Below are 27,173 nucleotides of genomic sequence, written 5' to 3'. Positions count from 1 at the left end.
TATTTGTAGTAGCCTTATTCATAATAGCCAGAACCTGGAAACAACCCAGATGTCCATCAATGGAGGCATGGATATAGAAATTGTGGTGCTTTTACACAATGGAATACTACTCAGTAATTAAAAACAAGGAAATCATGAAATTTGCAGACAAATGGTGGGATTTAGAAAGGATCATCCTAGTGAGGTATCCTAGGATCAGAAATATACACATGGTATATATTCAATTATAGAGACCTCCTATAAGACAGAATTAACATTCTAAAGTATGTGCACCTAAAGAAGATAAACAAGAAAGAGGACCCGGTGTAAGATGATCACTCCTCATGTAGAAAGACAAATGGGATGGATATGGGAAGAAGGAGAAAACAAGTAACAGGACAGGAGCCTACCACAGAGGGCCTCTGAAAGTCTCTACCTAGAAGCATACTATAAAAGGGAATCATACTATAAAAGGGGGAGTTAATATGACCTGGAGAGGACAGAATCTCCACAAGGACAAAATATATCTGGGCACAGGGGTCCTCTATGAGACTGTTTGTCCAGCCAAGGACGATGTATGCATATAACCTAGAACCCCTTCTCCGATGTAGCCCATTGTAGCTCAATATCCAAGTGAGTTTCCATAGTAAAGGGAACAGGAACTATTTCTGACATGAACTCAATGACTGGCTCCTTTACCTAACCCCCCCCCTTCCCCAAGAGAGGAACAGCCTTGCTATGCCACAAAAGAGGACTTTGCAGCCAGTCCTGAAGACACCTGATAAGGTAGGTTCAGATGGAAGGGGAAGAGGACCTCCCCTATCAGTGGACTTGGAAAGGGGCAGGGAGAAGATGAGGGAGGGAGGGTGGAGTTGGGAGGGAATAAGGGAGGAGGTTATGGCTGGGATACAAAGTAAATAACCTGTGATTAATATAAAAAAATAATTAAAAAATATTTGACTAAGGAGGACCTCCTCTTGGATGTAGAAATGTAGAAAGAAACCCAGGACTTCCTGGGTTTGGAAGGATGTTAGACCAGGATTGATAGTCCTCTCCACCCGATTTTATCTGCACTATCCCCAGATCTTTTCTCTGCTTTCCTTATGAAACACAGGTGACTAACTTCAGGAGGCCTCCATGTATGGACGTTGCAGACTTTGTGGGATGACATTAAAACTTATTTTCAGCATTTTTATGGCTATGCTCTACCTTAATAGCTATGCTAAATACTCCATAATTGACCTACAGCTTGCCTGCTTGTTCCCCCGCCAAATCTGTCTCTACCCATTTTAACATTCCTCCAGTGATCCAAGCCTCCAATTCCTGGATAAAATACATCTAATGTACAGCTGATCTCCTTTCCCTAAGCAGCCACCTCAACTCCTCTCTATGTCTCTTCTGTGCTTCCCTCTCCTGGCTGCTATTTTCAGCTTTTCCCATTAACATCTTTGCTTCATGAACCCCATGAACCCTTGCCCACACAAAAGTCCACAAAACATTCCTCTCTTCAATGTACCCCTTCCCCTTGTCTTATATGGCCCTCCTCAAACTCCTATCCTACATGTTCTCATGACATCACTATCATCAAGCCAGTATGTGCTGACTCTGCTGCTCTTCTCTGGTGCAATTACACTACTGGTTCCTGAGTTAATTCCCTTTTTCAAAGTTTCCAGTAATGATTGTTCCCCACGTTTATCTCTATGAGCCTGAAGAACTTGATTTACAGCTGGGAGGAGAGTGAAAGAAAGGAGAGATCTTCATCCCTCTGCTCCTCAGACTGGATCTTGCTGTCTCACTGCTCTGGTACCCACTACAGGAACCCTCATCCAAAAACACCATTTGGCCACTGGCTTTCAAGATGAGCTTGACCAGGTGATGGCTTCCACTGAAGATAGTATTCAGTCCCTTCAATGATAACCTCTCTATTGGGGGTTGTTCTTCAAAGCCACAGAGCTTTAGACTTACTGACTGCTGGACAGGAAGGGTCTTGCATTGTGTTGGGGGAGGAATGTTGCTTCTATGTCAATGAATCTGAGCTAGTGGAGCAAGACTTACAAACGCGCAGAGATTTCTGTCAAGATTCCAGGCACACTATGCTCCTAACACCTGTATTCCATGCTACTCCAGCTCTCTGGTAGCTTGGCTTTGTTCCTTTTTTGACTCCATACTGGCCGTTGGAGTCTTACTCCTCCTTCCACTGTGCCTCATGTAATTTCTTAAATGGCAGATGAGTAGCATTACAAAATCACTGCTAATAGCATTCTGGTTCAGTACCAAACCATTCCCAACACAGAAGGTGATGACTCTGATGACACCTGTCCTTTATAAAACAAAACAGAGGAGTTGTGGGGGCATGTGGACTGTGCCACTGGGGAAACCAGTATGGAAGCAGAGTGAGGCTGAGGCTTGTCCAAACCTCAAAAACCTCAGTTGTGATACTGGCAAGAAGACTGATCCTTCCCTGCTCTCTGCCTCCATGCTGCAGCACACATGTAGCTCTGTGATCCCCAACCCTCATAGCTCCTGGAATTCCTCTCCGCGCTAATGAAGCATTCCCAGCACCCTAGCCCCAGCCAATGATGTTCGCTCACCTGAAGACCCCTTCCACTTCCCCAGGGTTCATATACCCCTTATTGTGCCCCTCCAGCCCCCCGTAAGGAGTTTCCCTAGGAGAGCTGTGTCAGTAAAAGGATAAAACATCAGAACAGATGTATTTGAGAAGGCGTTCTCCCTCAGGGCATTCAGTGCTGGAACCAGGATACCGCAATGCTCCCCTCCCCCACCCTCAGTGCCATTCTAGACTCCATTCCTGCAGGTCCACCACGTGCATGCATCAGTGCCTGGATGCCCCAAAGGGAAGAAGTAGACCTGGGGTTCTGGACATACAGAGCACTTTGGAAATCAACTTGATGGTTTCTCAGAAAATTTCAAACAGTTCTTCGTCAAGATGTGGCAGAGGAGAGCTTTGCAGCCAGTCCTGAAGATACCTGATAAAACAGGATCAGATGAATGGGGAGGAGGTCCCCCCTATCAGTGGACTTGGCAGGGGGCACGGTGGAGAGGAGGGAGGGAGGGAGGGACTGGGAGGGAATGAGGGATCGGGACATGGCTGGGGTACAGAGTTAATAAAATGTAACTGATAAGAAAAAAATAAAAAAATAAAAAGTTCACCATCAAAAAAAAAAAAAATGTGGCTATACCACTTCTAGGCATATACCCAAAAGATTCTCCACCATATCACTAGGATGCTTGCTCAGTTATTTTTATAGCAGATTTATTTAAAGTAGCCAGAAACTGGAACCAACCTAGATGTCCCTCAACCAGAGAATGGATAAGAAAATGTGGTACATTTGCACAGTTGAATAGTACTTACCTATTAAAAACAAAGACATCATGCAATTTACAGGCAAATGGACTGGACTAGAAATTATGCTGAGGCAGGAAACCCAGATCCAAAAAGACAGAGATGGTATGTACTCATTTATAAATGGATAGCAGCCATAAAATAGAAGATAACAATGAAACAATCCATAGATCCAAAGAAGCTAAGTAACAAGGGCCCAAGGGAAAATAATTGAATCTCACTGAGAGGGGAAAAGAGAATAGACATCAGTGGTAGATGGATTCAGTGAACTGGGTGAGAGAAAGGTGGAGAGGGGAGCCAAAGGCATCAAATGGAACGACAAATGGAGAACATAAGGGGAGAAAGAACTGAAGTCTGTCAGAGGGGTATTTCCGGGACAAGTTAGAAACCGAAAAAAAAAAAAAAAAAAGAAAGAAAGAAAACTCCAGGGAATATACGAGACCATAGCTAAGACTTCTAGCAAGGAGGGGTAAGAAGCCTGAAATGGCCATCGATAATCAGAAAAGACTACCTGTGGAGGGACTGGGACACCAACCCTTAGCATAACTGACATCTGTGAGTCTCTCCATCTGTTTCATCAGTCGCTGCATGAAGTCTTTCAGAAGATAGTTATCCTAGGTGCCTGTCTGGAAGTATACCAGAAAATCATTAATACTGTCGGGAGTGGGATCTCTCTTATGGCATAGGTCTCAAGTTGGGCCAGTCATTGGCTGACCATTCTCTAATTTCTGTTCAGTCTTTATCACTGCATGTCTTGTTGGCAGGAGAAATTGTGGATCTAAGGTTTTGTGATTAGGTTAATGTCCTAAGGGAGAGGAAGGATTTAAGGAGCCAGAGAAGTCAAGGATACCATAAAAAACATACAGAATCAATTAACCTGGGCTCATAGGATCCCATAGAAACTGAAGTGTCAGAAATAGTCCCTGTTCCCCTTAATAGGGTTCCTACTTGGATACTGAACTACCACGGGCCACATCCGAGCAGGGGTTCTAGGTTATATCCATACATGGTTCTTGGTTGGAGAAACAGTCTCATAAAAGATCCCTGTGCCCACATATATTTGGTCCTTGTGGAGCTCCTCATGGCTCGCTCTTTGACCCCCCTCAACCGAGGGAGGAGCAGCCCTGCTAGGCCACGGAGGAGGACTTTGCAGCCAGGCCTGAAAATACCTGATAACCTAGGGTTAGATGAAAGGGGAGGAGGTCCTCCCCTATCAGTGGATTTGGAAAGGGGCAGGGAAGAGATGAGGAAGGGAGGGTGGATTGGGAGAGAATGAGGGAGCTGGATATACCTGGGATACAAAGTTAATAAACTGTAACTAATATTAAAAAAAATTAAAAAAAAAAAAGAAGCTGAAGAATCAAACAGATCATACTTGGGAAAGACTTAGGCTCTCTGCACATATGTAACAGCAGTGCAGCTTGGTCTTCATATGGGTTTTCTAACAGCTGGAGCAGGAGCTGTATCTGACTTATTGCTAACTTTGGGATATCTTTTCCCTAAATAGACTGCCTTGCCTAGCCAGGAGAGGCTTATATAGCTTAGAAATAAAGAATAGGTAAAATGGAGAAGTGAGATAAAAGGGAGGGACTGGGAGAAGAGGAGGGAGGGAAAACTACGATTGTGATGTAAAATAAATAAAGTAATCAGTTTTTAAATTTTATTGTAAAGTATAGTGGACATTTGCAAAAGCACACTGGACACTTCACAATGTAAGGAGTGACATGAAGGTTCCTACTGATGCATGAGCACACAACACACTAAAAAATAATAATTTCAGGCACTGTAGAGCTGGGTCAGTGGCTAGAGAAACAAGTATTTGGACAAAGGGTGTATGTTTTATTGCCATCAACTCATAGGATCCTGGCAACAATCTCTAATTTTTATCTCCAGCATTCCAGACATCCTATGAAGTCCATAAGCACTTACACACACATCCATATCTCAAAACAAGACACCCACATGTGAAAAATCAAAACCATATGCACTTTCAAAATTTAACTGAAATTTTGCTAAATCATCTATCTCTGAAATCTTTTAACAGTGATGAAATGTTTTAATGAATCAAATGAAACTACTGAATTTGCATCTCATTGAACAATTATACTCAAAATAAAACAAGGATCATATTTAAGATAGAAGGGAGATTGACCCATATGAAAACTGAGAACTTTTTATGCCTTCCAATTTCTATTATTTTGTAAAAAGCAAATCACTATGTGATCAAAATACTTCACCTCTTACTACACATTTTTCTCCATTAAAAATATTCCTGCTGTCAAGCAGTCAAAATGTGTTAGAGGTTTTTTCTTTCTTTCTTTTTTTTTTTTTTTTTTTTTTTTGAATTTCTGGTAGTTGCTAAGAGATGCAGTAAATACATGTCTGATATTAAAATCTTGGCAGTAAGGTAGGTTCTTTTGTGCGCTCTTATTTCTCTGTGTGGTTGGTGTCAACAAATGCTACTGTTTTTTAAAGTTAAATTTCTTTCTTTCCATTTAGCTGAGACTGTTAATATTTTCTAGAAGTTTAGTGTTTGGGTATTGGGGATCTCTTATCTATATTACGTCTCCAATAAGGATAATTTGACTTTATCCTTTCCTATTTGTTGCTCTTTAACTTCTATCTCTCTTGCTTTATGGCTCTAGCTGGTCCTTCCAACACAAGGAGTGGGGATATTGGTCAATTTTGTATGTTCCTAGTTTTAGTGGGAATGATTTAAGTTTTTTTTCATGTTAGTTGATATGTTTTAAACATACAGCCTTCATTATGTTGGGACATGCTCTCTCTAGTCCTACTCCCTGTGGGTCACTCTTTTTCTGTTTTTATTATTATCATTTATTCAATTTGTACCCAGGCTGTGGCCCCCTCCCTGGATTATCTAAAAGATCTTTTCTGTATCTATTGAGATTTTTATGTGATTTTTTTTTATTAAGCTCATTTACATGATTTAATGTATGGTCTTTCTGTCTTCTAAACTCCCTTCTATTTTAGGAAAACAAGGAGAAATAATGCTGCTATGACATAAAATGCTTAAGCATTAAATATATATTTTATAATCTTCTATATGTTATGCTTTAAAGGTAATAACATTGAAATTCTGTTCCTCTCTTATTTAGAATCTCTGAATTTGCTCCATCAAACAAAATCTTCACCTTGATGAGCATAAAAATTTCATTGCCAAAGAACTACACATATTTATTATGCAGGTATTGATTTTACTCTCTTTCGATGTGTTATATATCGATCTCGAATAAAAAGAAATTATATTGTATTTAAAGAAATCATGATTGAGAAACCAAATTAAAGAGAGTCAGAACTAAACAGTACAGAAGTTCTTAGCAGACGATAATGACCAGGAAGAGTTGGAAGAAATGTTAGAATAATATGCCCAGATTACTGCCATTAAGACAACTACCATCCAAGATTTTATCTTAAATGTTTTAAAATGAGTCACTGATCTCTGATAGACTAGAGAGTTTGCCAAAATATCATTTGGATTGTGGTATGCAGAGATGTCAATGATTTGGTAACATTCAATATATAATTAAGGGAATACTAACTAATGAAGGAGAAATGTTAATAAGTTTTGGGGAAATGATTTGACCTAAATTTAAATGGTAACTAAATAGTTGAAGAAAAGTATTTCTGGTTTGTTAACTGCTTGCAATATCCTCTATCATCTTAGCTTTTGAACTGATCATGGAGAGGAATGAAGTCTGACCACAATGTCTTATCAGTTTCTCTGAGATGCTCTAATCTCTTTCAAACTGAAAGAACAAAAACTTAAGCAATAAAACTTATCAGTTCATGATTTTCTCTAATCTGTGTAATGGTGAGAAGGCAATGCCCTTACCTGGTCAGTCAGTTATTTTTATTGATTGAGCAAAATGTCTTCGACTGCTAATTTGCAAACAGTAGAAAGCCATTTCTCATATTTCTGGAGTATGGGAGTCTGAGCTGAAGCTACGGACTGTTAATTCCTGTTTCTAATGAGAGCTGCTGTTTGCCTCCAAGTTGCTGACTTGTTTATTCTTCTGGACAGAAACAGCCTTGCATTTCCAGGGAGGAAATACTCACTCTTAAGCATTCAGTGGAGCTACACTTTCATGGCAGCAGCCTCCAACAGGCTAACACTAACAAGTGGACCAGTAAGTTTCAGTGGCTAGATAAGGATTGCAGACAGATGACAGCAGGTGATCTCGATGGATGTCAGCAGGTAGAAGGCATAGTTATAGAAGAAGCTGGATTTTTCTTTTCTCAGGGGGGAGGGGGATAGTTCTAGACAGATTTTCTCTGTGTGTCTTTGGCTGTCCTGGAAAAAGGTGGTATTTTCCAGGATTAAAATTTAGATCAAATCCTGCTCACAGTTTCAGATACGAGATCTGGCAGGCTGATTAACTCTTAAACATTTGGACTAGACATAGTATTTATTATTTCTGATAGTATCAGTTGCTCTTTTATATGAAGTTATTTACAGGAAATATGAACAATTTATCTTACAAACTTAAATATTAATATCAACAAAACTCACTCCACCCCCTATCAGTGGACTTGGAAGAGGGCAGGGAGGAGATGAGGGAGGGATGGTGGGATTGGGAGGGAAGGAAAAAGGGCTGCGGCTGAGATACAAGTGAACGACCTGTGATTAAAATAAAATAAAATAAATAATATTCAGGTAACAAATTAAAAAAAAAACTCAATCCATTGTAATATAAATTACAAGAAAAAACTTAAGCTTAAGGATATTTTAAACCCTACATCTGATAGAAGGCTAATATCCAGAATATATAAAGTACTCAAGAAGTTAGACACCAACATACCAAATAATCCAATTAAAAAGTGAGGTACAGCGCTAAACAGAGAATTCTCAACAGAGGAATATGGAGTGGCAGAGAAACACTTAAAGAAATGCTCAACATCCTTGGTCATCAGGAAAATGCAAATCAAAACGACCTTGCGATTTCACCTTACACCCATCAGAATAGCTAAGATCAAAAACTCAAGTGACAACACATGCTGGAGAGGATGTGGAAAACAGGAACCCTCCTCCACTGCTGGTGGGAATGTAAACTTGTACAACCACTCTGGAAATCGATCTGGCACCTTCTCAGAAATATGGGAATAGTGCTTCCTCAAGATCCAGCCATACCACTCCTGGGTATACAAAAGATGCATTTAACAAGGATATTTGTTCAACTATGTCCATAGCAGCTTTATTGGTAATAGCCAGAATCGGGAAACAACCTAGATGTCCCTCAACAGAGGAATGGATACAGAAATTGTGGCACATGTACACAATAGAATACTATTAAAAAAACAAGGAAATCATGAAATTTGCAGGCAAGTAGATGGAACTAGAAAATATCATCCTGATTAAGGTATCCCAGAAACAGAAAGACAGGCATGGTATACACTCACTTATAAGCATGTATTATTTTCATTCAAAAGGGTAAATAGAACTGACTCCAAAAGCAATTGAAGAGAGTGTAGATGATGGGAGCCTACCACAGATGTCTTCTGAAAGACTACACCCAGCAGCGGATGGAGGCAGATGCTGAGACTCACAACCAAACTTTGAACAGAGAGCAGAAATATTATTGAAGAAGAGGCATGAGCTTGGGTTGGGGGATAGAATGACATGGAAGGGACAGGAGCCCCATAAACAAGACCAAAAAAGCTAAAACATTTGAGCCCAAGGTGTCCCGCAGAGACTGATGCATCCACCAAAGGCCATGTAAGGAGAGGACCTAGACTCCCTGCTCAGATGTAGCCTATTGGTAGCTCAGTCTCCATGTGGGTTCCTGAGTAAGGGGAGCAGGGACTGCCTCTGTCATGAACTTGAGTGCCTGCTCACTTGCCCTTGGCGATGTGGTCTGGCCAGGCCACAGAGGAAGAAAATACAGGCAGTCCTGATGAGACTTGATAAGCTATTGGCAGATGGCAGAGAGGAGAACTCCCCCTTTCAGTGGAGTAGGGGAAGGATATGAGGGGGAAGGAAGGGAGAGTAGGACTGGGAAGAGTTGAGGGAGGATGCTTCAAAAGGCATATATACTGAATAAATTGTGAAAAAAATTAAAGTTAATAAAGAATATTTTAGGTGTACAAATTTTAGTATGTTTATCATATCTTATAGGTCTAGTATCCATTTATAAGTGAATATAAACCATGTGTATTTTTCTGCTTCTGGGATACCTCACTCAGGATGATCTTTTCTAGATCCCACCATTTGCCTGCAAATTTCATGATTTCCTTGTTTTTGATTGCTGAGTAGTATTTCATTGTGTAAAAATACCACAATTTCTGTACCCATTGCTCTGTTGATGGACATCTGGGTTGTTTCCAGGTTCTGGCTATTACGAATAAAGCTGCTACAAACATGGTTGAGCAAATGTCCTTCTTGTATACTTCAAGAGGGTGCCTAGTAAGGAAAACAGGGACTATCTCTGACATGAACTCAGTGGCAGTCTTTTTGGGGACCCAACCCCTCCGAGAGAGGAGCAGCCTTGACAGACTACAGAGGAAGACATTGCAGCCAGTCCTGATGACACCTGATAAGCTAGGGTCAGATGGAAGGGGAGGAGGACCACCCTATCAGTGGACATAGAGAGGGGCATGGGAGGAGATTAAGGACGGAAGGTGGGATTGGGAGTGAATGAGGGAGGGGGCTACAGCTCAGATACAAAGTGAATAAAATATAATTAATGTATAAAATAAAAATTTAATTAAAAAAGAAAATTTTTAAGGAAACATTAAATAACATATAATTAAATTTTCTATAAAACTTATTTTATGGTGTTGTTATTTTCTTCATAGTTAATGTTTTATTTTTATCAAAGTATCAAGTGAAAAGAATAAAAGTCTGAAATTAACTAAGAGGATAATTTAGTTTATGGAACCTAAAATTACCAAGAGCTGTAATGAGTTAAAATTACTGAATGTAGCCAAATGAATTTATGGAAACCTAATCAGATTTTGAATTAAATATTTTCTGAGCTGTAGGCTAATTCCAAAATGAACAATTGTACTTGCTGAATGAATGCATCTGTAAAAAAATGAATACGCATCATTTCTTTAGGTCATATTTATTTCCTTTGGAGGTATTTAACTTATTTCAACCATTGATTTTAGATATAGTCACATTTCCATTAACATACTTTCAATAATGAAAGAAAACATGAACTTTTATATTCCTAAATAATCAGCTAGTTTAGCAAAGAGAAAATAAATTCTTATCACTTGTTCAGATGTTCAATGAGTGTAAGGTCTACCCAATGTGCCTTATGGGAATACATCAACCTAAAGATACAAAAAAGAAAATTCAACTTATTAGTTACTTTTGTATCTCAATGCCACATATGTACCTTAAAGCTGGTTTCTAAATAGTACTTACCTCGTAAAAACATGACAACAGGGCTTAATTTATGATTGGTACTCTTCAGTTTCTAATATGTTGGAGTAATACAATGAGACAGGGTAACATCTTTAAGTGGCAGAATCATTGAAACCAAAAATAGTATCTCAGAGAAATGTAAATAAGGCATTCAATCATCATGTATTTAAAACAAACAAACAAAAAAAACAGCAAAAGAATCTCAAGTTAAAGAGCAGCATTTCAATTAATAGAATAAAATCACTACTGTTGAGAAAGTATAGTGAGGATTAAATACATTACTTTTGAAATAAAATCTTGTAAATTTTCTTTCAAACAATAAATTTTAGTTTGTGTTTGATTATCAATTTTCATTGTATTATAATGAAGATAAATTTTTGTTACAAAATACATATTTCAAATGTAAACAGTCACTAGGAATGCACACACTTGAAGAATGATTCTATTTGTAAAGACTATTAAATGCAAACTCTGACTTTTTAATTTAATTTAATTTTTTTATTATTAGTTATATTTTATTAACTCTCTATCCCAGCTGTATCCCGCTCCCTCATTCCCTCCCAAACCCTCCCTCCCTCCCTCTTCTCCTCCCTGCCCCTTTCCAAGTCAACTGCTTGGGGAGGACCTCCTCCCCTTTCATCTGACCCTATTTTATCAGATATCTTCAGGACTGGCTGCAAAGTCCTCCTCTGTGGTCTAGCAGGACTGCTTCTGTCTGGGGTGGGGGGGGGCAAAGAGCCTGCCATTGAGTTCCTGTCAGAAATAGTCCCTGTTCCTCTTACTATGGGAAAGCAATTGGTTACTGAGCTACCATGGGCTACAGCCGAGCAGAGTTTCTAGGTTATATCCATACATGGTCCTTGGTGAAGTGTCAGTCTCAGAAAAGAGCCCTGTGCCCAGATATATTTGGTCCTTGTGTAGCTCCTGTCCTCTCCAGGTTCTATTAACTCCCCTTCTTTCATATGATTCCCTGTACTCTGCCGAAGGTTTGGTTATGAGTCTTAGTATCTGTTTTGAAACGCTGCTAGGTATAGTCTTTCAGATGCCTTCTGCAGTAGACTCCTGTCATACATCCAATGCACATCCCATTTGTCTTTCTAAGTGAGGATTGATCATCTTATCCCATGTCCTCTTTCTTGTTTATCTTCTCTGGTGTATAGATTTCATTATGTTTATCATATCTTATAGGTCTATATAAGCAGGTATATACCATGTTTGTCTTTCTTCTTCTGGGAAACCTCACTCAGAATGATCTTTTCTAGATCCCACCATTTGCCTGAAAACTTCATGATTTCCTCGTTTTTGATTGCTGAATAGTATTCCATTGCGTAAAAATACCACAAATTCTGTATCCACTCCTCCATAGATGGACATCTGGGTTGTTTCCAGGTTCTGGCTATTACAAATAAAGCTGCTATAAACACGGTTGAGCAAGTATCCCTTTTGTGTACTTGAGCAAATTTTAGGTATATACCTAGCAGTGGTATAGCTAGGTCTTGAGGAAGCACTATTTCTAATTGTCTGAGAAAGCACCAGATAGATTTCTAGAGTGGTTGTACCAGTTTACATTCCCACCAGCAGTGGAGGAAGGTTCCCCTTTCTCCACAACCTCTCCAGCATGTGTTGTCTCTTGGCAAACTCTGACATTTAAATTACTTCATTAATTTCACATGCAAGGAGAAATTTTAGATACAAGGGACTACTGTAGTAATCTTAATATTTCTTTGTGCTCAGAACAATACATTTGCTCTCATAATTTTAAAAATGGATTTACCTGTTCTCTGTGCATACTGTCTTCTCCAAAAAATATTTATAAGGACGTACAATAGAAATGTATTATATTGTCCTGTTACAGGGCAATGGCTTGCTGCAGATAAAATAGCTTCTGGGTAGAGGTAATCTGTAGATGACTGAACCTTTTAATTAGCCCAAACTCAACATGTATTATTCATTTTTTACGCACGCATCTGTAGTAGTAAATTTCCTTGGAATCTAAATCATCAACACTCATACTCTTGTCCCTTGGTTAATATTTTTAATATTTTAAATATTTGTTTTATTATTCTCAGTTATGCATCTGCACATGTGCATGTGTATATATATATATATATATATATATATATATATATATATATATATATATAATCATGCAGGCACTCACAGAGACTAGAGGCTTTGGATTCCTCTGGAGCTGGGGTTAAAAGCTATTTAAAGCTACTATGTTACTCATAATCAAAGTTAAGTGTTTTGCATGGAGAATGTGTGCTCTTTAAAAGTAAGCCTCATCTTCAGTACCAGGACTAGTCTTTTGAAAAAAATAAAACTTAAATGCAATTATATCAGTATCAGAACAGACAGTAATACAAAATGTTTTTTTTTCTGTGTGGCTATCAACCAAGTAGCCTAATAACATGAATACTTTTTTAAAAAGGGATAATCCATATATAAAGGGCAGATATGAATGGTGGAAGGAATCATGCCATGATAAAAAAGTGTTTAAATAAAATTGATGAACTGCATATTTCTTGGTTGTTCTTATTACTGATTTAGAACTGTGTTTGTCCACAAGTTACTGGTGTTTCAGAAAGCAAGACACCTGATGAAAAAAAAAAAAGATATCTGGTTCTGATAGTACTTATGCACTTGTAAAAAGGAATAATGTATAAAAATGTGGCAGCTTGCAATGAATTTCATTAATATTTTATTTCACATTTTTCAGAAAAAGTTACAGATTTACAAATGAAATCCTTCATTTATTGTAGAGGAATTTTAATCCAGCAACATGGTTGCTCTTGCAAGGGATCATATCTAATGATCTTCTAGGTCTATGCGATCCGGCGGGGACGCAGATACTCTCTGGATTGCAGTATGATCTAGGTGGAATACAGACATACCCTTAGTACATACCTTTAATTTCAAACGATGATGGTAAGATTAATTTATAGAAGGAAGCAGTCGTGTTTGAAAGCAACATCTAATTGAGAGGCAAAGTGGCAAATCAGGGAAAAATTTGACAGAATGAGTCAGAGATATATACACCCAACTCTCAGGAGGACAGGACAGGACAGGTAAGGGAGCCTACTTAAGAGCAGCACAGAAAGAAAGAAGTGGATTTTTCCTCATGTTTTTCCTGTGACAGTTTTATAGAGACAGGTTTCAGAGAGGACAAGCTAGAAACAGCTGAAGACAGACTGAGACAGAGAATGAGAAGGAGCTCAAAGATGAAAACATATTGACAGAATTAGTTTGAGACCAGGCAGAGAAATTCAGTCAAAGTTGAGAGAAGCCAGTTTGAATCTGTCAAATTGGAGAGGAGTTTAGGCCAGAACTTCTGAGTTTAGAAATAGGTACAAAGACTTGGGAGCAGCTTTCATCTCATGCCTTCATCTGCGGAAATAAAAACAACATTTTAGAATTTAGATAGTCTTATAGTCCTGCCCTTACACATTGTCCCTTAGAGACTTTCCATTACAGATTTACCCTTAAATGTACCTGCTATGGATGCATGTTCACACACACACACACACACACACACACACACACACACACACACATTAAGGTTCTATACTTCCCTAGTTTATAACGTGACCTAATTAGGAAATAGCATGTTACAGACATTATTAATCTAAGATGAACAGGAGTCAGTTAGGGTAAAGTCCCTTTGTCTGTAGCATGAGCATCCTGAGAAAAAGAGAGCTGCAGACAGTGATGTTCATAGAATTATAGAACTCATAAGCAGCTGAAAGCAAGAATGGAGCTGGGGGGCCAGAAGGCAAAGTATGCTAGAGCTTGTCAGAGGAATCCTCTTGATAATTTGGAGAGCATGTGACCCTTACTGGATATTATTACTATTGTCTTCCTCCTCCTCCTCCTCCTCCTCCTCCTCCTCCTCCTCCTCCTCCTCCTCCTCCTCTTCTTCTTCTTCAGTATTTTTGCCAACTGTGAGTCTGATAAAATAGATTTCTGTTATTCCCAGCATTCCAATATGCCACACTTACTTACTCCTGCAGCAAAAATACAAAACACAGAACAACAACAACAAACCAATAAAACTAATTCTTATTCAATGTCATTTTCACTCAATTTCTATTTAGTGTTTTCAAATCACCCTTTTGCATATGTATGCATGTGTATTTTTGCAGCATGTATATGTTTGATGTGCCCTGCCATTAAACTCTGATCTTTGCCTTGTGATATCATCACGCATAGCCATGACGCAGTTCACAGGTATGAGTGGATTTTCTCATTTGATGTTCATGACATCTCACCAGAAGCTGTCAGCCATCTTTCCCATCTGTACTTCTGTGTATTTTGTAATGGCTGGTGTATGGGAGTCTCACAGAACCCAGAATGTTTGGAGACAAACACATACACACAGACATCCTCAAAAGATGGAGGATAGAAACTAGTGAACAAACGCCTCTTTTCTAAGTTCTCAAAAGAACAGTTCTACAAAGGATTTTATTTTTTTCTATAAAGGTTCTCATACTGAATTTTAATTACCCATATTTGGAACAAATTTAATATGGCATTTCTGACTTTCTTTTTTCATTCCATGTTCGTGAGCCTAGCTTGTCAGCTCTTCCAGGAGCCTCCATGTTCTGTGTTGCTTTGTGAAGTTACAGGATGCTGTCTCTTCCTAGAAAAGCTAACTTATGTTTGTTTTATATTTCAGACTCTTCAAAGCACATGACAAACAGAACTACTGAATTACTATTCTAGTGTTTGACAAAATCTTCCTTAACTTTTTGGTGCAGCTTTTTATTTAGATGGCTAGTTTTCAGTTAATAATGCTGTTTTATAAGAAGTATCTCCTTTTCTTACTTTGACTTACAGTACATTTTCTTCTGGGAAGGAAAGGTGTCTGAGTGATTTGTTGTTTTGTTTGTGAAAGAATATAAGCTGTTTCTAAAATATCAGTTTGGACCATATCAAGCCAGAGGTATCATCCTTTATTATTGATCAATTGAGACTTGCTGATGGGTTGTAACACACAACAATAGAAAATTTCAAGTCCCTTATAGAAATGTTCTTGAATCCTGGAACACACTCTGTTATTTTGTTTATATTTCTATATACTGCATATTATGTGAATACTTACATATACTCATATAAAATATGAATATACATGATATATTCATGTGTGACTTACTTAGTTTGTATTTCTATATATCTGCATATGTATGTGAGTATTTATATATGTATATACATAGACACATAAATATTAAAGTATACTCTTCTATTCAGTTATATGCTAATTAATGAGTTCTTATGAATTCACATGGAATACCTTCCACAGAAACCTTTTCAGAGAGTTGATGATGTAGTTTGGGATTTCAATACGCAAAGCTCAGTTTGTGTTGTTTGTGAGACAGATGCTTGTTATTCAACATGCATATTTTGTCTTTTACCTGTTTATTTGAATGTCTCAGGCACATAAAATTCTACCTTATGTACAGAAACAGAGACTCTTTTATTGGCATTGTTAGAATTTAAGTCAATATTCTTTTCTTGACTCTTGTTTCCAAATTAAAAAAATAAAACAACTGTAATTCAAAATTTTGAGTCATTCACAATGATATGACTATTCTAATAAAATGCTCAAATTCCCAAGGAGAAAGACAAACAATGAAAAAGCCTATTTCCAAAGTGCTATTGCTATTTGCATTATTTTCTTCCTGTCCTGTTCTCATCTCACGGCGAAGTCCATGGGACGATATTTACATTTTCAACAGCACAGATTCATTCACACTATGAAGCTTCAGGCACTAACAGTAAAACACAAAACACTGCTCCACATCACAACTCCTTTATACGGGCCTTGCACCTGTGATAGAAGCACAGTGCAGTAATTGCATTGCTGATGTATTTAATTTACAGGTTGGGTGACTGGAGAAGTGTGTTTCAAAGTGTTCAGCCTTGTTAACAATAACTTACAGGCTAGAGGATTCCCACTTGCAGGTGAAGCCAGCAGCTGTTTCAGCTCTTATTTCCAAGTAAGGAAACAACATTCTCTCTCTCTCTCTCTCTCTCTCTCTCTCTCTCTCTCTCTTTTTATGACAGCTACTGTGGATACAGCACAAAAAGAAAATATTAACTCCATTTGGGCTACATTTCACTTGACTATATGACTGAAGAGGATGAATTACAACAACCACAAAACATTTTCTTCCAACTTTCCATTGAAGCCAGGTGATGCTTGCTCCACACTAAAGAGCTCTCACCCTGTCCCGTGAACACACAGACATCTCGTCTTCAGATTTACCAGACACTCTTACGGTTTCAGTCAAAGATGACTTGCCTGCTGGGAGGGTACTGGGATGAAGATTTGTGGCCAGTGCATTTGTCGTGAACACTGCTGTGGAATCATCCACCATGCTTCTCGGTCTGCTCTCCCATGCAAGGATTATAAATGTGGCCATGGGACAGACAACATGGAAAGTTTCATAGAACACGCTTATACATCAACACTTTCCAAAGTAAACCAGTGTTCAGTATATGTCAATGCACTAGCAGATGCTTGTATAAACGTTTAAACCAAGATAATTCGTGTAAAATTTATCTTGTTTCCATCATCTTTACTGAAACTACATAGAAAATAAACATTATTTTATGATGATGTGTCTCCTCTATTAAAAGATTAGAAATCACATCATATTGGAGATTCTAATTCCATAAATCTATTATTAGTTTGAGTGTTTTAAAACACTCTAAAATCAGAAATCATTGGTTTCTTTCCTGTTTCAATAGTATTAGATAAGATAGTTCTGTTGAATTTTTTTCATTCTACCTTATTATTCATTAACTTATTGAATGTCTAGTATGTACACATGGCATTTACAGACACTGTTGGTGCAAAACCAATAAATAAGACTGAAAAGTCTGCTGCGAATGTTAATTTTATGTGTAATGGCAGCTAGGGTAATACAATAATAGGAGCTATGATAATATTATATTTACTTTAATATTATGCTATGCCTAATATGACTCAGTCTAGCTCCACTCTACTCTCTGTTTATTTATTCCCACTTGTGTGCTCACCAGGAAAACCTGAACTATTCAGTAAAAGAAGAAACTGAATACTGCGGCTATTCACTAAAAGAAGAAAATGAAACTAACAAAAGAAAATAGCAAGTTTAGAAGGTGCTTGGTGAAAGAGCTAGAGACAGTTCAGTGAGTAAAAGTACTTTCTAAAAAAGTTTGAATTCTTTCCCTGCAACTCATAGAAGGAATGAAATGAGTTCACAAAGTGGCAACCACATAAGTTCCAAGAATAAACATGTATATATACATTATACACACACACCTAAATCATCATCATCATCGTCATCATGATAATAATAACAACACAAGAACTAAAAATAAATAAAAGCAAGAAAAATATGAAATTTACTCATATCTTAAAGAACGTTTAAAATTGTTTATGGATTTCTGTCATAGCCTTGTCATTCTGCTAGATGAAGGCATACATGAGAAGACCTGGAAAGGAAAGTCTGCAAACAGCCTATGTTTTCACCTGTTTGGACAGCTTGATCAAGTTTTATAAAAATATAGACTAAACTTTAATGATAAAGATTCAGTTTAAAAAATATTAGAACCTTTTAACTGTAGGGGTGAATTGTGTCTCAAACATCTCATAGCCTGGAGGATATCAGTTAGGCATGATATCATTTACACTATAATGTTGAAACTTATTGTGGACATCTCAAAAGGATCATGGAAAGACACAACCCAATTGGATTATTTCATCTGTGACAAACTGAGGGGAAATCGGGGTTACCTTACCACAAAAACTCACTCCCTACCAAGTAAATATCCACATAAACCTCTTTATATTACAGAAACAGAACACACTGTGCTGCTGACTCCTTTGGAGAACTCTATCCAATCTCCCTCTATAGTACGTGTTTTGTTTCTCTTTGCTTTGATAAATAAGTTCTCCCAAAATTACTGGTATTACAAGTGTTCTTTATATGTATCAAGTGAATTTCTTCTGGAAATGTAAAATTCTTTGTCAATTATCAAACACAACTTTGTAGTTCCTCAGTAAACACACATACAGTGACTATTGACCCTCAGATGTCATTCTTTTGTACCTATAAAAGAAAATAAAATATATATACAAAATTTCTTGAATCATATAGTAGTAGTGCTGTTTTCTGTTAATAAAAAGTAGAAACATTTCGAATGTCTATTTGTTGACCAACAGATGAAAAAGATAACAATTCCAAATCATAAAATGTAATTCAGCTACGTAAAGATAGTTAGTGCTATAGATAAAGCTTGACATCATTATGACAAATAATGAGAAGTAGAATACATGGCCATCTTATTTAAACCCAATTATGAGCAATATAGACAACCTGATAATATATCAAGGAAATAAATAAATTAATGGTAGTTGCTGTTGCAAGCAGAGAACAGAATAATGAATGATGGCTAATGGATACAATTGTAACTTTGTTCTTTTGCACATTGACTTTAATTATTTATAATAAACTACATACGGTAAGAACAGTTGTGAAACAATCAGGAAAGCCATATGTAAAAGTACCTTTCAAAATGTAGAGCTCATTTGTATTTGACAACGTTGAATAAATATTACCTATCCTATTTAGGTGAGTCTAAAGTTTTGTACCTAACCATTCTCTTTCATATCTTGTATTTATAAACTTAAAAAAAACTTTCTAGATCTTAAAATATTTTCTTATGTCCTAAACACCTTCAGCCTAACTGTGAAATTATAACTAGCTAGCCTTCAACCCCACCAGAAAGTTGAGAAGGAATAAAAATTATTCCTTATATTGGAAACGAAGGAAAGCAGAATCTAAAACCAAGAGATGGTAGCAATAGTTTACTGTTTGGTTAGTCACCCATTATTTTTCTATTATATTGGAGTAGCATCTTCAGGATCCTGGGTCAGTATATGTGGCAGATATAATTGTGAGTCAGAAAATATGAAAGACGCTTTCACAGCACAGTTTGGTAGACAACTCAGACTGAGTCCAAGGCGTGTAGATTTTGGACAAAATATAGTCTGTAAAGAGAGGTAGGACATTTTTGCCCAGTGGCTAGCTTGTCATTAACGAAATTATCTCCAAAAGGAGATGCCAGCTTTTCAACTGCTACTTTTACTTGGGGTTCCTTAAAGCTTACACATCCCTTCCAATCCTCCAACCCTAACAGAGGAAAAAGGAAGTTGGAAAGGAAAGAGAAAATAGCCTTCTTTACTCCTTCCTGCTGAATGGGGTCATAAGATTCTTTTGGAGTCAATACAATGTCCATCATCAGGATACCCAGAAATCCAGATAACCAGCAAATCAGCAAGCCAGCAAGCCAGCTGGGGCAGAAAATAGTCCTCCTCTGCTTCCTCTAAGCAGCTGCACTTGCTTCTGCTGGGCTATGATAGTTATAGCCCTCAAATTCCACAGAATTCAATTAATTCCACATGGCAAACCATGAACTAAGTAATAATCAACTGTGAACAAATTAAAATCCCACACTTGGATTATAATAAAAAACATGTTTACATAGCATAAACCAAAACGTCCACAACACAAATCACAGGAGAAAAGGATAGATCATTGAATATGTTTCTCAACTATAAAACTATTGTCCTTCTTGAACATTTTTAAAAATTTTATTGGTATAGAATTTCATGTATTAATACAAAAATAAAGTTATTTTTGACACATGGGTATAAAATTTTTATATATTGATTCAAATTTAAGGTTATTTTTGATACACATATTTATGTATGTTTTTACTCTGGTATGAAGTATTGGACATATAAAACTCATTTACAAATGTAAGATTTACTTCCAGTCTTATTAAAAGCTGCTATTAAAACAGTTTCAGATAATTTTCTTTATTATTATTATTTACAATTTATCCACTTTGTATCCCAGCTGTCTCCTCCCTAGTCTCCTCCCAATCCCACCCTTCCTCCATCTTCTCCCCCATGCCCCTTCCCATAGCCTACTGATAGGGGAGGACCTCCTCCTCTTCTATCTGACCCTAGCCTATCAGATCTCATCAGAACTGGCTGCATTGTCTTCTTCTGTGGTTTGGCAAGGCTATAACCTCCAGGGAGAGGTGATCAAAGAACCAGCCACTCAGTTCCTGCCCTAGCCAGCCCTTGATCCCCTTACTAGGGAACCTACTTAGACACTGAGACTATGGGCTACATCTGAGAAGGGGTTTTAGAATTTCTCCATCCATGTTCCCTGGTTAGTGTATCATTCTCTGCAAAGCCCAGTATTTTGTGGCTCTGTTGGTCTCATTCTGGAGCTCCTGTCCTCACCAAGTACTCTTATCTCCCCCTTCTTTCATAAAAGTCCATGTATTCTAACCAAATTTTGGCTATGAGTCTTAGCCTCTGCTTTGATACCTCTATCAGGACAGTCTTTCAGAGACCCTCTGTGGTAGGCTCCCTGCCATCTCCTGCTTCCGATGTCTATTATTTTTGCCCTTCTGAATTAGGACTGAGCATCTCCCTTGTTGTTTAGCTCATTTAGGAGCATAGATTTTGGTGTGTTTATCCTATATTATATGTCTCATAACCACTTATGAGTGAGTATATACCATGTGTGTGTTTCTGCTTCTCGGTTACTTCACTCACATGATCTCTAGTTAGCAACATTTGCCTGGAATTTCATGATTTCCTCTTTTTAATAGCTGAGTAGTATTCTGTTCTATAAATGTGCCACAATTTCTGTATCCATACCTCTGTTGTGGACATCACAAGCTAGAGGATCAACAACAAATGGTGATGGTCAAAATGATGTCTACTTGTAGAAAAATGCAAATAGATCTGTATTTGTCAACTTGCACAAAACTAAAGTCTAAGTGGATCAAAGACCTCAACATGAAACCAGACACACTAAGTCTGTTAGAAGAAAAAGTGGGGTAGAGTCTGGAACTCATTGGCACAGGAAATAATTTCCTGAGCAGAACACCAACAGCACAGGCTCTAAGATCAACAATTAATAAATGAGACCTCATGAAACTGAAAAACTTCTGTAAAGCAAAAGACATTGTCATCAGAACAAAATGACAGCCTACAGATTGGAAAAGGATCTTCACCAAACATGTATCTGACAGAAGCCTAATTTCCAGAATATATAAAGAGCTTAAGTAGTTAAATACCAAGAAGCCAAGTAATTTAATTAATAAATGCAGTATAGGCTAAACAGAGACTTCCTAATACAAGAATATTGAATGACAAAGAAGCACTTAAAAAAATGCTCAACAACCATAGTCATCAGTGAGACACAAATCAAAACAACCCTGAGATTTCTTCTTACATCCATCAGAATGGCTAAAATCAAAATCTCAAGTGACAACACATGCTGGAGAGGATGTGGAGAAAGGGAGACCCTTCTCCATTGCTGGTGGGAATGTAAACTTGTACAACCACTTTGGAAATTAATTTGGCATTTTCTCAGAAAATGCCACTCCTAGGCATATATCCGAAATGAAATCATGACATTTGCAGGCAAATCAATGGATCTAGGTTATCTCCTGGGTGAGGTAATCTAGAAGCAGTAAGACACACATAGCATATACTCACTTTTAAGTGGATATTTGACATATAATACAGGATAAACATACTAAAATCCACAGTCCTAAAGAAGCTAAACAAGAAGGAGGACCCTAGGGAAGATTCTCCATCAGATAGCTTACTTATACAAGTTAATGGTTAATCAGTCAGACTCATGGTCATGTCAGATACAGTCTAGTTTATCACAGAATTATACATCTTAAGTTGAACAGCTCGTAAATATCTAGAAACAAGCAATGTGTCTTTGGTATTAATGAAGCGTTCTATAATGGTGAGTGACATAGAGCATTGTCAAACTTTGTATATATGTTAAAATAAATTGTATATCTCTAAAGGTTAGCATTATTTCAACAATTCTCTAAGAAAAGCACCAGAGGTATGGTAACTTTTTCAATTGAAGGTGCTATTAAAAATGAATATTTGCTGGATGAGAAGTAAGCCTAGTTTACCATTCTGCATCTGTTACTAGGAATAATTGCATAGGAACTAAAATCGTAAATGTACTCTGAGATTATAAAGTGAAGCAGAGTCAATTTTTCAGTATATTGCCGTTTTGGAAAGAAATCAAAAGCAGAGGATCCAATGTTTAAATGGGGCTATGGAGAATTATATCAAGCTAAAAAATGTCCTGTACAGAAAATTAGATGATCGCAAAAGTGAACAGACACTTCTAGAATGTGATGATACATACGTGCACATTGTTTTAACAAAAAATTGGTTTATATACAGGGCAAGAAAGAAACTCTAAATGCTGACTAAAAAAAATTGAAAATAGAAACCATGATTTTAAAACTTACAATAGATCCACACCTTTTTTCTATTTATTGATAATCTATTCTTTAAATATTTAAAATTATTTTATTTTGAAATAACCATGTCATTGCATAATTTATCTTTCCCTTTCCTTTTTCCAAACCATCCCATGTACTGCTTCTTTCTCTCTTTCAAATACATGGCCTCCCTTTTTATTATTAATTTCTCCTTCATAAGGTATTCACATAGGTAGCAGGCACATGGAAAGAAAGTCAGCATTGTGAGTTATAAGTAGGACACAAGTAACAGCCATGAGCTACCTCTTCCCTCACAGAAAGAACATATCAAAATGGGAAAGGCAGCTGCACAGGGCCTAGCACACCTGCTATCTCGGCAATTAAGGGACTGCGTAAGAGGATCAGGTGTGCGGGGCTATAGTGGCTGCAAAATGAGACAGTGACTACACAGAAAATAATAATCAAAAAACGAAACGAAAATTGAGAAAAAAAAAGGTATGGATGAGGAAGTGGGGATATGGGAACCCCTGCATGCTCTTACAGAAAATGTAAATTGGTACACTCATTACCGACCACCATATGGAGGTCCCTCAAAATGAGAAGTGTAACTTCTGTATTACCTAGCAACTGCATTGCTGGATGTATATCCCAGGAAATCAGCATGTTGGGGAAACACCTGCCCATCCTCAGAAATGCAACACTAAGCATTCAGTAAATTGATGTCACTGAAAATTTCATCAACTGACGATATACAGTGACTATGGACAAGAGGGTACTGTTTGGACACAGAATGTACAAATGTAGTCGCAGAATGTAGTCACTTTCAACAACGGGGACTTAGCTAAGGAGTGGTTCTGTAGAGCCAGGCGCAGCCAGACATGTGTTTCACTTTCTTACTTGTATGTGGATCACAGAAATGCTGATTTCCTGGAAGCTGAAGGTGTAACGTGGTTTTCAAAAGCTGGGGAGGAGACATGTATGCTGAAGGTTGATTGATGGACCCTTAGTTTTAGAGTCAAAATTTGCTCTAGTTTTACTGCACAGTGGATCAGCAACAGGCAAATGAGAGATTTGGAGAGTTTTTTCCCATAAATATATGAGATGTATTTATTTACGAAGATATGTATACAGCTAGAATTTCACAATGTATACATGTATCATAACATTGTATAATTTTTAATTAATATATATAGGTTTTTCCACATATAAGGGAAGGCACATTTGTTTTTATATAAAAAAAAATTAAATAGAGATAAGCAAGTCTAGATCTCAAGGAAAGGACAGGTTCACCTAAGAGGTTTGGGGATTTATTTGATTAAAAAAAGAAGTTCACTGTATTATATTCCTGATAATTACTGTTCAGGGTTCCTGGACAAGGAAAAGAGACAGAGGAGGAAAGGCAGATTGCTTGATTTCAAACAGGTGGACTGGTGAAACACAACAACTCATTGTCCATCAAAACAACCCAGGTTATCACATGCTGCCTAGAGCCAATGCAAAACAAGCCTGAGATCTGCAATTGTTTTCTTATTTGTGAACCTGTGATATATGGAAAGCAGAGGACAGTGTGTAGTCTTCCCTTTTTTCTGCTGTGTCAGCTCTGTTCATTGAACTCTGCTTTTCAGGCTTAGCTGCAAGCATCGCCACTTACAAAGTCATCAAAAACCCAAATGGTCAAATATGATCAGGGCCAAAATTTGGCTTAGTTCATGAGTTCAGAGAGAAAATGGAAATAAAATTCCTGAAAATATGGAAAAGACAAACAGCAGAATAGTAGACAGATTTTTTTTCTGTAATAGGGAAAATATGGTCTTAGCTGGAATAGGATATTTACATCAAAAAGATTTTCCAACAAAGTTTTGTTTGTAAAACATGCCCTGTGTCAAGTGAAAAGCCCCCAAAATACACATATAAGTAATATTACATGAACCAAACAACTGGTTATATTTAGGAGTATATATGTATATACAAGTACATAATTACATGCATGAAAATAACATGCCATGAATCTGAACTAAAGTGGCAAGGCATGTATGGAAATGTTTGAGTGCTATCAACTGTCAATACTGAAGATAGAGATGAGATAAAAGGGGTCAGGGGAGAATCAAGAAGTCAAGGGCAAAATCGTTGCATGCAATCCATTATTGCTATTAATAATCTTGAATATCAGTCTGTGCATGGATGAGGCAAGAAGTAGAGGAACAATTGCACACACACACACACACACACACACACACACACACACACACACACACACATGCACATGACATCCTTGTTGTATCTACAGGGAAATTTGAGTGTAAAGTGAAAACAGAGTAAGATCAGAAGAAATGCTGTGAGGAAAAAGCCTTTCTGAGGGAGATAAACAGTTAAAAAAATACACTTGTTCAAACATAGTACAGAACCACATTTAAATTTAGTGATTTAAAATGGTGGTTATCTGAAGGCCAAGACTGCATAGGTCTCTTCCTTCTGAATTTATGTAGAATGTAAACCTGTAGTAGGCAGACTTCAAGGGTTTCTTCATGTGAAGGACCTGCACAGATGTGAATATGATGGTTAGCCTCCAGACTTACAATGAATATAGAGGAGGATGAAGTTATCAGAGGCTGAAAGAAGATACACAGAAAGGAGTGTTGGTGTGGTTGGTTTAAAAAGTTTTAGAGATAGTATACAACAGTAATAAAAATGCACAGCCGTAGTTCCGTTGAATAAAATAGAAATATGGAAAGTAATTGCAAGTTTTACTTTTGCTTTGTATTCTTAAAAACATGCTACATTCCATGGGCAGATTGGGAATTCTGAAGTCACACAGTTTTAATACTATCGGATTTCCTTTTGAGCTTTAATAAAATGCCCTTGAAATTCAGTAGATTGCCTGTTCAGGAAGTTCTCAGCTTAGTCCGCAGTCGCACAAATTTTCTTACTGTTTTATATAGGCTGTTCATCTATTAGCTCTTCCCTGTCTAGTGATCTTCTGGTTTTCTTCTGAATTTTCATCATATTTGGTTTGTGTTAGTGTTCAAGATGTGGTAAATAGTCTTTTTTTTTTTTTATAAAAAGTGCAAGTTGCAGATGTTTTTCATGCTACTTTTAAAGCACTGGCTTGTAAAATTCTAACTTTAATCCTAATAAATTTTACTCGTGTGTGTGTGTGTGCCTGTGTGTGTGTGTGTGTATACATGATATTTATTTATGATTTTTTTGGCATCTGTTCACTTTAAGAGAAAGAAAGTCAAAGACTGAATTTTTTTTTCCTTGAAGCTTCTAATCATTGTTAGATTAATCATCACTTTTATTGAGTGACTCATATTCACATTAGTGTAATGATATAATTTTTAGAACATTTAATGTGGCAAACCTGCCCTTTTATATTACATTGATAGGCATTATGTAATAGATGAAATATTAGAGATGGAAGTGAATGCTAAAATCAACACTAATAAAACTTCTTCAAAACAATCAGTTATCATGATACTTTTCTGATAATAATATGTCTATTCTAATTTTAAAAATTGTCTGAAACTGTACATATTGAAATTCAGCTGTGCTTATGGGTGGAATTAAAGATGAGTTTTAACTTTTGACAGATAATATTTTCTACTCTGTCTTCAAAACTATGTACTGAGACTGTGTAAATACACTTACTTCTTTTGAATTTTTTTAAATTATTTTTTATTCATTACAGTTTATTCATTTTCTATCCCAGCTATAGCCCTTTCCCTCATCCCCTTCCAATCCTACCCTCCCTCATCTCCTCCCTGCCCCTCCCCCAGTCACTGACCAGGGCTGTCCTCCTCCCCTTCCATCTGAACCCAGCAGATCACTTACTCTCTAAAATACTAAAATAAGCGATCTAGTGTAACAGCTACTGGAGAATATGAGTTGGGAGAGAGAGGAGGGGAAAGGCAGAGAGGCAGTGAAGAAGTGGGATAGGGAGGAAAGAAAGAAACTGTCCTTGTTTCGGGTTATGAAATTCGACTTGTTCTTCTTTGAAGATGTCAGAGGTTGGACACTGACCAAGCCTCCTCTCTCTCATGAATCTGGTTTATGAACTAAATTGTGTTCAGTTTTTGCGCATCAGCTTAAAACTATACCTTAATGCTT

Source organism: Psammomys obesus, unplaced genomic scaffold (assembly GCF_907164565.1).
Source record: "Psammomys obesus unplaced genomic scaffold, mPsaObe1.curated_primary_1811, whole genome shotgun sequence".
NCBI lineage: Eukaryota > Metazoa > Chordata > Mammalia > Rodentia > Muridae > Psammomys > Psammomys obesus.
This window is presented reverse-complemented; position numbering follows the sequence as displayed.